Raw genomic sequence first — 13,296 nt, 5'->3', positions numbered from 1 at the left:
TTATGGTGACAAAAACAAGTTTAATTTAGATTGTTGAGTACATATCTGTTGTCCTTATCCAGAGTGGCTAAAATGAGGAAAGTTATTTCATTAAACTTCAAGCAGGTACAGTTTAACTTCTCAAGGTAGTCCGATTGTGTTACATAGAAGATTCTTTAGAAAAATACCTCTTTTTCGTCAAATCCATGTATAATTTTGAAGGAGAGACGATGACAGGCGAAGTATTACTCAGGCTTATAGCTCAGTATATTTTCTAAATTCATCCTAGCTCTTGTATTTTTCATCTCCTCAGTGAACATAATGAGTTATTTTTATGAAGGAGGCCCTCTATCCAGAGACTGCAAAACCACCCATTTTATTTTCCTTTTTTGTATATAAAGTATACTTAGACACATTATAAAAAGTGAAAAGAGAAGACTCAAAAGTTAGCAATGGAACTGATAAATATGACATTTTTTATTATGATACTCTCTCCCTCTTTTACTTGAAAAGATTGTTTTCAACTATTATAGAAAACTCTGTTACATAAAATCTATAATACTATTTAAATAAAAATCTCTTCGGTCAGCTCTAAAATGTGGATAGCTAAGTTGTTAAACACAATGATTCAGAGTTATTAGATTAAGGAGTGAAAATGACATACTTGCTTGAAATTGTATGGACAATTTAGGCCGAGAACACAATTTCCTGGCATGAAATTTAACCAAGTCTCTTTAAAGTGGAAACAGAGGATCTTGAATGACAATTGTTCTGTATTGCTGTTTCACTTGAAAACTCAGTGAAAATGTATTGAACAACTACTGAGTTCATTTTTTTTTTCTTATTTACAAACTTATTTTCACTATAACATCAGCATAACCATAATTCAGAAAGTTTGTAAAATAGAGGTAAAAAAAAAATCAAACTACTTTTCTGGTTTGGAGTATGGCTAATGCTCTTGTGTTATTTTGAACAAGTTATGTAACCTCCCAGAGATACTGATTATACTCTGAAACAAGCAAAAATAAAATTAATTCCTATCTTGCTGAGTTGGAGTAAAAATTGGAAATTATACATAAAAGATTTTATAGTGAGTTGAGTTTACCAAATTCTCTTAAGGACAATACAAAGCATAAATTCACAAAATAATTAGAAAAAACATGTAGAGAATTGTTTTGATATATTTCTTGCCAAGATTTACCTAATAGACGTGGTTCCATTGATTTTTATAGTATATGTAATACATACATACCCCCCCCCCACCCCGGCACACACAATAGATTTTTCCCATAATGTTTTAGTAAGAAGTTTCTTCTGGAAGATTCTGGAATGACATCTCTTTAGGATGGGTGCACAATGGTCATTTTGGATTTTTCTTAACTATCAGTTCTGGAGATTCACTTCTTTTATCTCTTTTGTTGCAGCCTGTGATCACTCAACCCTATCAGTTTCTCTTTCTTGGTTTAATTTTTTGTTTTGTGGAACACATTTAACAACGTCATGAGTGTCCTAGTTCAGGTTCCCTGGAGGCTGGCTGATGCTCCAAAAGAAAGAAGAGCATATACATATCTAGAATATGTGTTGATTCCAGTCGAGATGAATAGCTGCCCCTTTCAGAGTGGAAGGTCCTAAGAATCAACTTGCCACCAAGTATATGTTTGCCACCGAGTATATGGTTGAAGAGATGTTTCCATACTGTGACTCAGAATTGGTCTTTGTTTCAGCAGTAGGTAAATCAGTGTTGGCGGGTGAGACCTTGTGCTATTAGGCTCATGAATAGGCTTCAGTGCTGCCATCTTGAGTACTTTGGTCAAGAATCCATTGTTACAAGATAGGAATGTCCAAAGACAGAGGCTGGCTTACGTCAACTGGCTAAGGCATTCTGTCTACTTGGTTGTTTAGTGCCTCTCCCATAGTGGGTTATCTCTGATAGCCATTGGCATGTGATGCAAAGACCCTTACACTTCACAACCACTCAGATAGGTCCACTCACATGCTTCTCCTAGAACTTCTTGTCTCTTATCTACCAATCTTTATCTTTTCAGGCCTCTGAACAAGAAATCAAGTAATTGGTATCATGAATTCATGTATATTTTGCCTTGGACAACGTCTCTTTCTAAATGACATGGAACAGCAGATGCAGTGCCAAAAGCTTTTCCCACTAGAATGATTTCCCTCACTGCAGTTTTCAGGGCCATCCTGAGTGGGACTGTTCTGTATCAGCAATATATAGTTCCGCTTGTATACGCGTAATGAAGTGACCCACTTATAAACCAAGCTTGGCCTTTCTCCTCCTAACACAGTTTTTCATAAGGGGGAGAGTGTCCCTATATCAGTAAGTTCTCTATATCCGTGTTATACTTAATCCACCTTGATCCAGCTCTTCAGATTCTACAACCATACATATTATTGTGGGTCTTACTAATATATGTTGGCTCTATTCTACAGCTAATTTTTTCAAGTACTTTTCCTTTTTTAATGGGTCAGCATATCTCTGGATTATATTGTGATTCGGCCCTAACTTTTTGTCTGTTTACTAGGAGGATCAGTGTTCTAGATTCTGAGTCATGTGTGTTGTCCTAAAGGGCAAAGGCCTCTGCATCATCTTAAAAAATGGGAGGGTTCTGGTCTTTAATGGGGAGGAGTGGGCCACTTTTGAAGGCCTAGAGATTTGGGTAAGCTCAGCTCTCAGGGTTCTTGACTGCTTCATACAGGTGTCTCCAGCAGTTTTGCAGTCCCACCCCTTCCTCAACTGAGCCCGGATTTTTGCATAGCACAATTGCTAGAGTTGACAAATCGACCTTCTTTGGAACCCTACTTTGCTTATAATTAAGTCCTAGATCTGATATTTAGCTTTTTTGGCTTCTGGCATCAGCAGATGTAAACCTCATTTTCTTTCATCAATGCATCAATAGCATGAGCAACTTCTATCCTAGCCCATTGTCCTTATAATAACAACCTCTTCAGAACCTATCAAGTGCCTGAGATAGTGCACCTGCTGTTACATTTTCTTTAATTGTTTCCCATCCCACTTCACAATCAACGTACATTTTAAAAATTTCACTGCTATAATATGCCAGTAGCTATCATCACTCCAATTACCACCCATGATGCCCTTCTTATTGCCAGCCAGCTGGTGATGATCTAACTCCAAACTCTCATTTTTAGACTCTGCTTCCTCAACCACTTCTGATAAGAATTGTTTTAGTTGGGTTCCTCAGGAAATAGTCTCAAGAAGGAAATTTGTATTCAAGACGTTTATTCAGGGATGATCTCAAGAACACTTGTGAAGGAGTGAGAGAGTTGGGCAGAATTAAAGTTGAACTACAAGACACAACACAGTTCTCAGAAGATCCAAAAGGGAGCTCTGGAGCTGAGATAGCTCTTCAGAGTCATTGCAGACTGAGGATAAATAGCTTAGCATTTATACCCTCCCCCACTGGCCTGTCATTGGATGCAGCCTGTTGTGGTAAAACAGATATAACTTTAGGTAAGAATGCATCCTTCAGTCAAGAGCAATTCCAAAAGAAGGACTTAGCTGTGAATGGTTAGCAGTCAGTATTTCCAGCAGTTAGGAAGTCAGTGCCTCCATCTGTGTGGAGGATGTCAGTGGGATTCCACACCATCCACTACCCAGGGAAAAGATGTGTGCAAGGTAAAATTTGAGAACTTCAAAGTCCGAAAATGCTTTTTAGTCTATGTTCATGCATAATTATTAGTTTGGGCATAGAATGCTAGCTTGAAGGAATTTATCTCCTCTGAATTTTAAAGCATAGTTCAATTATATTCTAACTCCCAGTGGGTGTCAGGCAGCCTCTAAAACGGCACCAAGTGGTCCCCGCCTCCTGGTATTCACATCATTTTGTAGTCCACTCCTTTTGAATGTAGGTAGTTCTCTTGACTATAGATTCACTTATAGTGAATAGAGTATGGCAGAAGTTGTGGGGTATCATTGACACTGATTAAAAAGACTGGCTTCTGCTTAGAGCATTCATTCTCTCACTTTTTTGCTCTCTTGCAGAGGGAAGCAAGTTTCCATGTTTGAAATAGCTCTATGGTGAGGCCCACTTGGCAAGGAACTAGTGTGTGTAGTCAACAACCAACAAGAACCTGAGGCCAGCCAACAATCACATGAGTGAATGTGGAAGCAGATCCTCCTCTAATTGAGCCTTGAGATGACTCCAGCCCCAGCCACAATTTGATTGAGCCAGAAGCACCCAGCTAATTCACTCCCAGACTCCTGACTCATAGAAATTGTGACATAATAAATGTTTGTCATTTTAAGCTGCTAACTTGAGTATGATTTGTTATGCAGCAATAGTTAGCTAATACACAGTGTTCCCATTGAGAAGTTCACTGCTATTTTGATCTGAATCTTTTATATAAATCTGTGTTTTGTTTATCTTGCTCTGTATTTCTCTATCTTGGTCACAAAATTTTAAAAAAATCATTTTTTTTATTTCCAGTGACCTTAATTTTCATAGTGACAAGCCTTAGTTGGATCTGTTTGTGTCTATTGGGCTGACTATGCTTTACAATGTTCTTTTTTATAACATGTATTCAGTTTGGGTAGTTTTCTTGGATTGATCTGTTTTAATTTTTTCTCATTTATTTCTAGAACTTTATAATCTTTTTATTGTGGACCAACAATATTATTAAAAAATGTTTTTTTCTCCCTCTAACTTTCCACTGATATTCTTTTGCCTATTCTTGTGAGAGATTTCCTAAACCTTATTTTCAAACTCTTCTATTGAATTGTTTATTTCTACTATCATATTTCTGAGTTTAAACATTTTCATAATGTTATTTTTATAGCATTCTGTCTATTTCATGAATGCATCATCTTCTCTTATTTCTGGATATTAATGGTTATGAGGTTTTTATTTATTTACTAAGTTTTATCTCCCTAGATAGTTACTATTTTGTTAACTTATTTTCCCCTGATTATTTGTTTTGCTTTGCTCAGATAATCACTGGCTAACTTCTCATGTAACAGAGATGTAACAAAAAATGTTTGGAGACTTTGTGCTTGTCAGTAAGTTTTGCTGATTGAGTCTTCATTGTACCATATCCTCTGGAACCACCTGATGTTAGTATGTTTAAGTCTTTTCTCTTGGTTTAATCAGATTTCCAAGATGAGACATTTCTAAGATAGAGCCTTGGAAGGTGCACCTTAGCTGTCAGATATGTGAGTGTGTCGAGTGAAGTTAGAATGTTGGAAATCTTAAGATTTATTATGTACATTTTCATGCATTCTCTATTTTTAGTGTAATATTTTTGTGTGCAACTATATCTGATATCATCTCTGATATTCAGGAAATTCTGTTTTACCTTCCAGTAAACTGCTGGGGTTTGGGAAAGGGAGCTCCCCAGGCATCAGCACAAAAAAGAAATCTCTGCCTAATGTGGAACTGTATTCCAGTTATCTATTGTTGCCTAACTATCCCATTCTTTCCTCAAAGCTTAGCAATATATAACTACTTTACTATGCTCACAGATTTTGTGGAAATTAAGAAAGGGCACAACATGGATGGCTCTTCTTCCTCCATGATACTTAGGGCTTCAGTTGGGATGACATAAATGACAAGCGATTGGAAGACAGAAGAGCTGTGGCTGGACAATCCACATCCAAGCTACTTTCTTCAATCAAGGCCCCAGTGGGGTTGCCTGAAGCGTGGCTTAGCTGAAACTGTCATTGACAATGCCTACTGTGGTCTTTCCACCACGGTAGTCTCAGCGTTGTTGACCCTCTTACATGGCTCCAAGAGTATATGTTCTGATGAACAAGGCTGAAGCTGCAGGGCTTTCTATAACCTAATTCCAGAATTTACATGGTGTTGCCCTTGCTGAACTCTATTGGTGGAAGCAGTCCCAAGCCTGCCCCAATTCAAGGGGAGGACTCACACAGCTCACCTCCTGATGGAGGATTTTCAAAGAATTTTTGCCTATATTATAGAAACATCATAAGTTCTAATTGTACCTTTAAGGTTTTTTCAACAAATCTTCCTGTTTTTAGACCAACTTAATGCCCCTTTTCAGATGTATAATTCAAAAGCCTTTGTGGTTCTGTGATGCAGATTTGAATGTTTCTTGGATTTATCACTGCCAGCTAATGATTCAGCCTTCTTTGATCTGCTAAGTCAGTTATCATACATCCATTTCCTTTCCATCTTCTAAAATATATAACTAAAAATTCTAAATTATTTTCTATTCTACTTTTTTGCCTTTGGAAATTTGTACCTCTTTTTTTTTTCTTTTCTAAGAAGGACTTACTATTAATTTTCATTTAAGTGAGGCTAAGAGGGAAAGAATAGCTAAATATGTATTCTCAATCTGCCACTTTAATTGGACGTCTCTGCTCTTTCTTTTACAAAATATCTCTTATTTACCAACAAACATTTATTGAGGAACCACTGCATGTTTACTATGTGTTGGGGTCTGTGCTATCTATTTTATACTTATTATCTGATAATAATCTCATTTAATAGCTGTATCTTGTTTAATATTGATAATCCTTTGATATACTACTATTAACTCTGTTTTACAGATGAGGAAACTGAAGCTAAAGAAGTTATGTAAATTTACCAAAGTCACGCAACTAGAAAGTAACAAGGCTTGGGACTGAAACTCAAGTTTGTTAACTCCAGAGCAAATGTAGCGTGCCTTCAAATATTATAAGTGTCTACCACTCTGTTTTCTGGATGGTTTGCTGTACAAATTTTGCCTGACCTTGCAGTTAACTATGATAATGAGAATTTTATCAAAAGTAGATAATATGGGCCACCAGCTAAGTTGGTCATGATGAATTCTCAGTCTCAATTACCTTCTGGACTGACAATTTACACAATATCCGTGTTCCAGAAAAGAGCTATATAAATCTAGTTTTTGTAAAGCAACACACTTTTTAAAAGCCTTGAGGCACTTGTTACTCAAAGGACTCTTTTGATGAATTATTTTATAAAGCAAATGATTATTTGTTACAGCTCTAATGACATTCAAATTTACCAATAGTGTATATTGAGATTTTTGGTATTCGTATTGAACATATTTGTATTGATGTGTTATATCACTAACTCTCTTCTAAAATATTCACCATGAAGGGGTAAATTAGAATGGTGAAAGAAAGAAGAGAGCATTAAAATCCTCCAATCTCTCATTGTGCTTTTGCCTTGAAGATGGTAGATTGAATGTCTCTACAGAGAAATTCAAAGGCATAATGCCAGGTCACCAATAATATGAGCAGCGTAACAATAGAACTAAATGATGATGATAACAGTCTCGGCATTTTATTAAGAGGTTACGCTATTCCAAGTAATGGGCCAAGCGCCTTCCATGAATTACCGACTTTAAGGCACGTAGACAAGCACTATGGTTATGTCCATTTTTAAATCAGGTGATTGAGGTACAAATTAAAGGCAATTATTTTTCCCCAGTTAGTGAAACTGTTATTTAAAAGCAACACATCTGTCTGACTCTTGAACCCATGCTCTATTCCAGTGATTACCAGACATGCCAAATTATAAGACTTACTTAGTCATCTATTGAAAATACTGGACCCCTGATTCAATCTTACTGAATCAGCATCTCCAGGGAATAATCCTGAGATCCTCATTTGTAAAACTAGCAGATGACTTTTTTCGACCACTCTAGCTTGGGGAAATATTGTACTACTCTATTGCCTCACTTGATTTGATAGGAAATGATCATATAAAGTTATGGAGAAATTGCTGAGTCTTTCATGATTACTTCTAGTATAGTTAGCAGTCATCACATCATATTAGTTCTCTAATAGCTGCACGCTGTAATATCCATAGCATCTGCTAATACCACATTTCGCCAAAACAGCTCCGTCAAAGGTAGTCAGGCATCCAGATACTTTAACTACATGATCATGCATCCTGATGATGACTGCCTCATTTCTTCTTCTCTTTGGAAGATTGAAATTGAGGAGACCTAACTCCTTTGATTAATTATTTAAGATGCACAGGGCAACAGTGTTCTGTTTATTTGAAGAGTTTGCTTCTTGTTAATTGGGGCACACATCCTGCCTCACATTCTTTTTTTTTTTGCGGTACGCGGGCCTCTCACTGTTGTGACCTCTCCCGTTGCAGAGCACAGGCTCCGGACGCGCAGGCTCAGCGGCCATGGCTCACGGGCCCAGCCGCTCCGCGGCATGTGGGATCTTCGCGGACCGGGGCACGAACCCGTGTCCCCTGCATCGGCAGGCGGACTCTCAACCACTGCACCACCAGGGAAGTCCCTGCCTCACATTCTTGACAGCTCTTCCCCATCATATCCGGTTCTGCAGTGTTCTTGGAGGTATATGCTGGAGCTGTTGTTTACCCATGTTCCCCATGTCTCCCTGCCCTTTTCCCAACTTCAGATCTTCCTTACAGCCAACCCCCCATTATACAAGACTTTTTTTTAGACTTCTCATCTCTGTGATAACATGGGTCCATTTTTTTTCTATTCTCCTATTTTCTGTAGGTCTTATAATGGGGCAAATACACTTTGGGAACTATTCCCTTAGAGGAAAAACTTTAAACCTGCTTTATTTTGTGACGCTTTATTGTGCTTCCAGTTAATTTTTGGGAAGATGCAATATAATTTTAAATATTTCCTCCATAAAAGAATATCTTATTATAAGGTACTTGGCAGTGGGAGGTACTGATGTGAAATCAAATAAATAATACTGTGAAAACTCTAAAAGAGCAATTTTACAGATCTCTTTGCTTGAAATGGTTAATATCCCTTCCAATATACGTACCTGAATTTCAAGCAGAGATTTAAGCTCCTCATAGAATTTAGCCTACAGGCTATTATTTATAATCTCTGAAGGAAAAAGTCTAAAATCTACCTTTTTATGTCTTTTATGAATATGCTATGTGTAATTTTAAAATATAATTATTGCATCAATAAGAGATATAAAAGTTGAAGGAAAGTTTCTCAAACTCCACTTTTTAGAAAAGTTGTAGCAAGGAGCTAAAATGGCCTTTAGGTAGTTATTCATAGGTGATGGCAGAATGTTTAAAAATATGATCTTCCTCTTTGCTGAGACTGTAAAAGATAATTTTAAAGAGGCACTCACAAAACATAGGCTCCTTCTCTGGGAAAAAGAATCATCACCCTTGTATCCTGTGAAAATTCACCTTCTTCTCTTCAGCTGAGGTGGAGACTCACTCTGTCCTTCCCTGTAGGTATCATCTGTGTCCCAATGAGGTTGTTACTCTAACTCAAAGCAGACTTGCAAGAATAAAATAATCAATCTTCATCATACTGCTGCACTTTCGACAGTTAATTTTCTAGAGTAATTTGTCAGCACACGGTTTGTCTGAATTTGTGTCAAAGGTTATTGACTGAATTGCCACCTTGTCTTTTCAGTCAATCTATAAATATGGGCAAGTTTGGGCAGAGGCTAATGGCCTCTTGCTGAGTGGATGAGTGGATGCGATTGTCCAAGTTAGGCAGCTGGTAAGAGATAGAAATATCTATTGTTCCACTCATTCTTTGTGGTAGCCTTGATTTAGTGTTAATCTTAGAAACTTCTAGTGTTTTATTCATTTATTTTTTTTTTTCTGTAAAATGGGGCTAAAAGTAGTCGTGACCATATCCCAGGTTCCAAAAAAGCTAATCTATGTGTTAAAATTTATAACTTTATGAGTGACCCTATATTTTCCACAAAACTAAGGGTAAAATATTTTTATTTAACTTCCATTGCATTTTTATGGATAGCGTTTGGTTTTGGGGAAAACCATGTCATCTTTACACTGAGAGCGATTATCAACCTTAAGTCAGATTCGTGTTCCTTGTTTGTATTCAGAGTCTGATACTGAGAATGTCTAGTGGCTATATGAGGGATTTTATCATGCTTGCTGACCTGTTACTTTTTTTGCTCACATTAACAGTCTAATAAGAAGAGTAAGGTTATAAATTTTTATTAGGAAATACCCATTCTCAATTCCTGCCAGTGGTATGTTTCCTCCTTAAGACTGGCAGGGAGGGGGCAAGGGGGAGCAGAGAGAAAAACCAGTTCACATATTATGGTTAAACACTAATAAAACATTTGGCTGGGTATCTTAAGTGGGTAATTGTAGAATAGATTAGTTTAAAATACATCTAGCCCTGAAATACATAGTTGGATTATTTTTCATAGATGTTGATTCCTTTTGCTATTTCATTATATTTTTTTCATGCCCGTGTTTGAACTCCTGGAGGAAGTTACCATAGTAATGGTAGCAACAACTGCAGTAGAGAACTAAGAGCTGGTGTACCCTCCATGTCTGCCACACAGCGCTCTTAGTGCTTGATATGAATAATCACACATCACACTTACAATAAACATAGGAGGATGAAGAAGGCTAAATAATGGATTTCCAAAGGTGTCTACATCTCTTAATCACTGCAACCAGTGAATTATCACACTAAATGGCAGAAGGGACTTTGTAGATGGAGGTAGGGAAAAGGATCTTATAATAGGCAGATTGGCCTGGATTATCTGGATGGGTTTTAGAAGTGGAAGAGTGGATCACAGAGATGTGACTACAGGAGAAGAAGCAGGAGAGACTCAACCTGCATTGCTGACTTTGAAGACAGAGGAAGAAGGCCATGAGCTGCAAGGAATGCAGCTACTTTTAGAAGCTGGGAATAACCCTTAGCTGGCAGCCACCTAGGAAACTGAGACCTCAGTCCTATATTGCAAGGAACTGAATTCTTTCAGGAAACCTGAGAGAACAAGGAAGCAGATTCTCCCCAGAGCCTCCAGAAAGGAATACATTCTAGCTGACACCTTGGTTGTAGTCTGTGGAGAGACCCATGTTAAACTTCTGACCTGTGGAACTATAAGATAAATGTGTGTTTTTTTAAGCTGTTAAATTTGTGGTAATTTGTTAAGGCCACAATAGAAAACTAATGGAGAGGTAAAAACCATCTGCATTTTATAAATGAGGAGACCGAGCTGGGATACACCGGTAAACACTAATTTTTATCTCAGTTCTTAGTAGTGCCTAGCATAGGATAAGCCTTTAATGTGTTTGCAGAATGAATGAATAAATAAATACATGAATAAATGGATTTTTTAATGTTTTCTTCCCAAACCAATACATATTGAATTCTTTCTTGAACTAGGTTTTTTCCTAATGGAAATATTTTAACTAGTCAGTGATTCTACACACCTATTCTGTTCATATCACTGCTTTCTGAGGGAACACCAGATTTAACTCCTCAATAAAGTACAATATATTTGAAAAGCAAAATAGAGAGCCATCAGAAATTCAATGTGTGTACATTAATTATTCAATAAAATAGAAGCAATATTTTACTATAGTACCTGTGTAATTGGAAAATATATAAATTGCTATTGACCTCCTCAGTTTCAACCAAAATCAAGTAAATAATTCTCTCTGTTTCTCACACTGGAGAGTGCCAGATAGTGCTTTCTATGTGAGGAACAGCTCAATTACTACTCTCTTCCTGTCATTCAGAACATCTATATTTATGACTTATGATCTGAAAATTTTCAACCATTTTTGTCACCATTATATATTTTCTCTGTCCATGGTATCTTAACAGCAATGACATCCCTATAGATAAGAACGTTTTATACTTCCATTCTAACTGTCCAGGGGAGTGACTGCATATCTGCATAGCTCTTTACAGTACCCCTGTTACCAAAAGTGGGGTCCAGCTGTTCACTGCTCTAAAGCCAATAAAGAGGCAAGGTTGGTGGAAAGAAAAGTTTGCTTTATTTCAGAGGCCGGCAACTGGCGGGGGCAAGGTGGGGAGTGGTGGTAGGGCTCACGTCCAAAGGTGGGCAAGAGCTTTTATAGGCAGAGGAGCTACAGGCAGAGACAGCACAGTCAGCTCTGGCAGTCATCTTGAAATTGGTCCTGCGGTGGTCTGATCAGCATCATCTTGATTGTTGTAAGTACAGTTAATCTTCACTTCCAGGGTCGGTTTGTTCCCGTTTCTTTGAGGTCAGTTCTCGGAATTGTGGCAGCTTATGTTATGGCTACAGTCTGGTCATCATGCAGTTAACTTCTTCCACCTGGTGGGAGTTTCAGTATCTACAGGCCAGCTCACAGGATACGGCTCAGAATATCATCTATAGCTTTTGAGGAGGAACTAAAGGTCCTTGACTTTGCTTAATGACTAAACTCATTATTTTGTCTTGTTTGAGCACTTATCTTTGTTTCTGCATTTTCTCGCTTCTCTAATTAAATCTATACTTCGGCTAAAGTTTTTCTACAGACAATAGGCAGGCAGAGGAAATGGGGGGGAAGGACCATAGAGTGCTGCTCTGTTTCACCCCTACCTTTTTCTTTTCCCCATAGTTAACTTGTGTATGTCACATAGCCTGGAAACTAGACCAAATTTCACGTACTCTCCAGTACTGGTGCAAATCAATACTCCAGTTTCAGCTGCTCTGAAGCATGACAGCCTATTTCCATGAAGGTTTCCATGAAGGTTTCATGGAAAGGTTGGTTTCCATGAAGGTTTCCATGAAGTTTTCCATGAAGTCCTAAACTTTGTGTAGGATATGTAGCCTTTACAAGCGGCCCATCATAGACAAAACACCTAAATTTGGTGACAATCTTTCCATTTCATTTTGAATAACATAGTAACAAACAAATACAATGTTTTATTTATTTATATAATATTTAGATGGTTTCAGAAAAAGTTGAGATAACCTCACTTTGGGTAATAAAAAAAGGACAACCCGAAACTGTGGAAATAGACTTAGGTCTTGAAATATATGTAAAACAGAAAGGAGGAAAGTAAATTACTCAGATGGAAGGAGAGCCTGGATAAAAGCAGGTGACGGGCAATGGCAAGGTGTTTCAGGGGAACATAAGCGGTTTAAATAGAATTGATTGTAAATTAATGAGAATTATAGGAAATAAGCCTGAAAAGTTTTGTTGGAGACAGAGTGTAACAAGTGTTGAAAGTTAAATAAGGAATTTGAACCCAATCTCAAGTCATTCCGTTTAGCTGAAAGTCTTTTAAGATGAACAGTGTTACCATGAAAGTATGTTTCATATGTTCAAAAAGTGTGCCTACTATGTATTTTAAAATATGAGTGGTAGCTTAATTCATGATGAATGATTTCTAAAGATATTATAAATCCATCCAAATGACTTGATAGCTAAAACATATGTATGTTTACAAGTAGGAATGTTATAGATAAGCACACTTCTTTATATTAAGACATGACTTCTGAGATTGCACATGAATGAGACTATGTGTTGAATAAGAAATTGTGGGTGGGAGACTATGCATTCAGCAATAAATTGTATTTTAGATGGACATTTATGGATGTGG

This window comes from Lagenorhynchus albirostris, chromosome 4, assembly GCF_949774975.1.
Source record: "Lagenorhynchus albirostris chromosome 4, mLagAlb1.1, whole genome shotgun sequence".
NCBI classification, from domain to species: Eukaryota; Metazoa; Chordata; class Mammalia; order Artiodactyla; family Delphinidae; genus Lagenorhynchus; species Lagenorhynchus albirostris.
Note: the sequence above shows the minus strand (reverse complement) of the source record.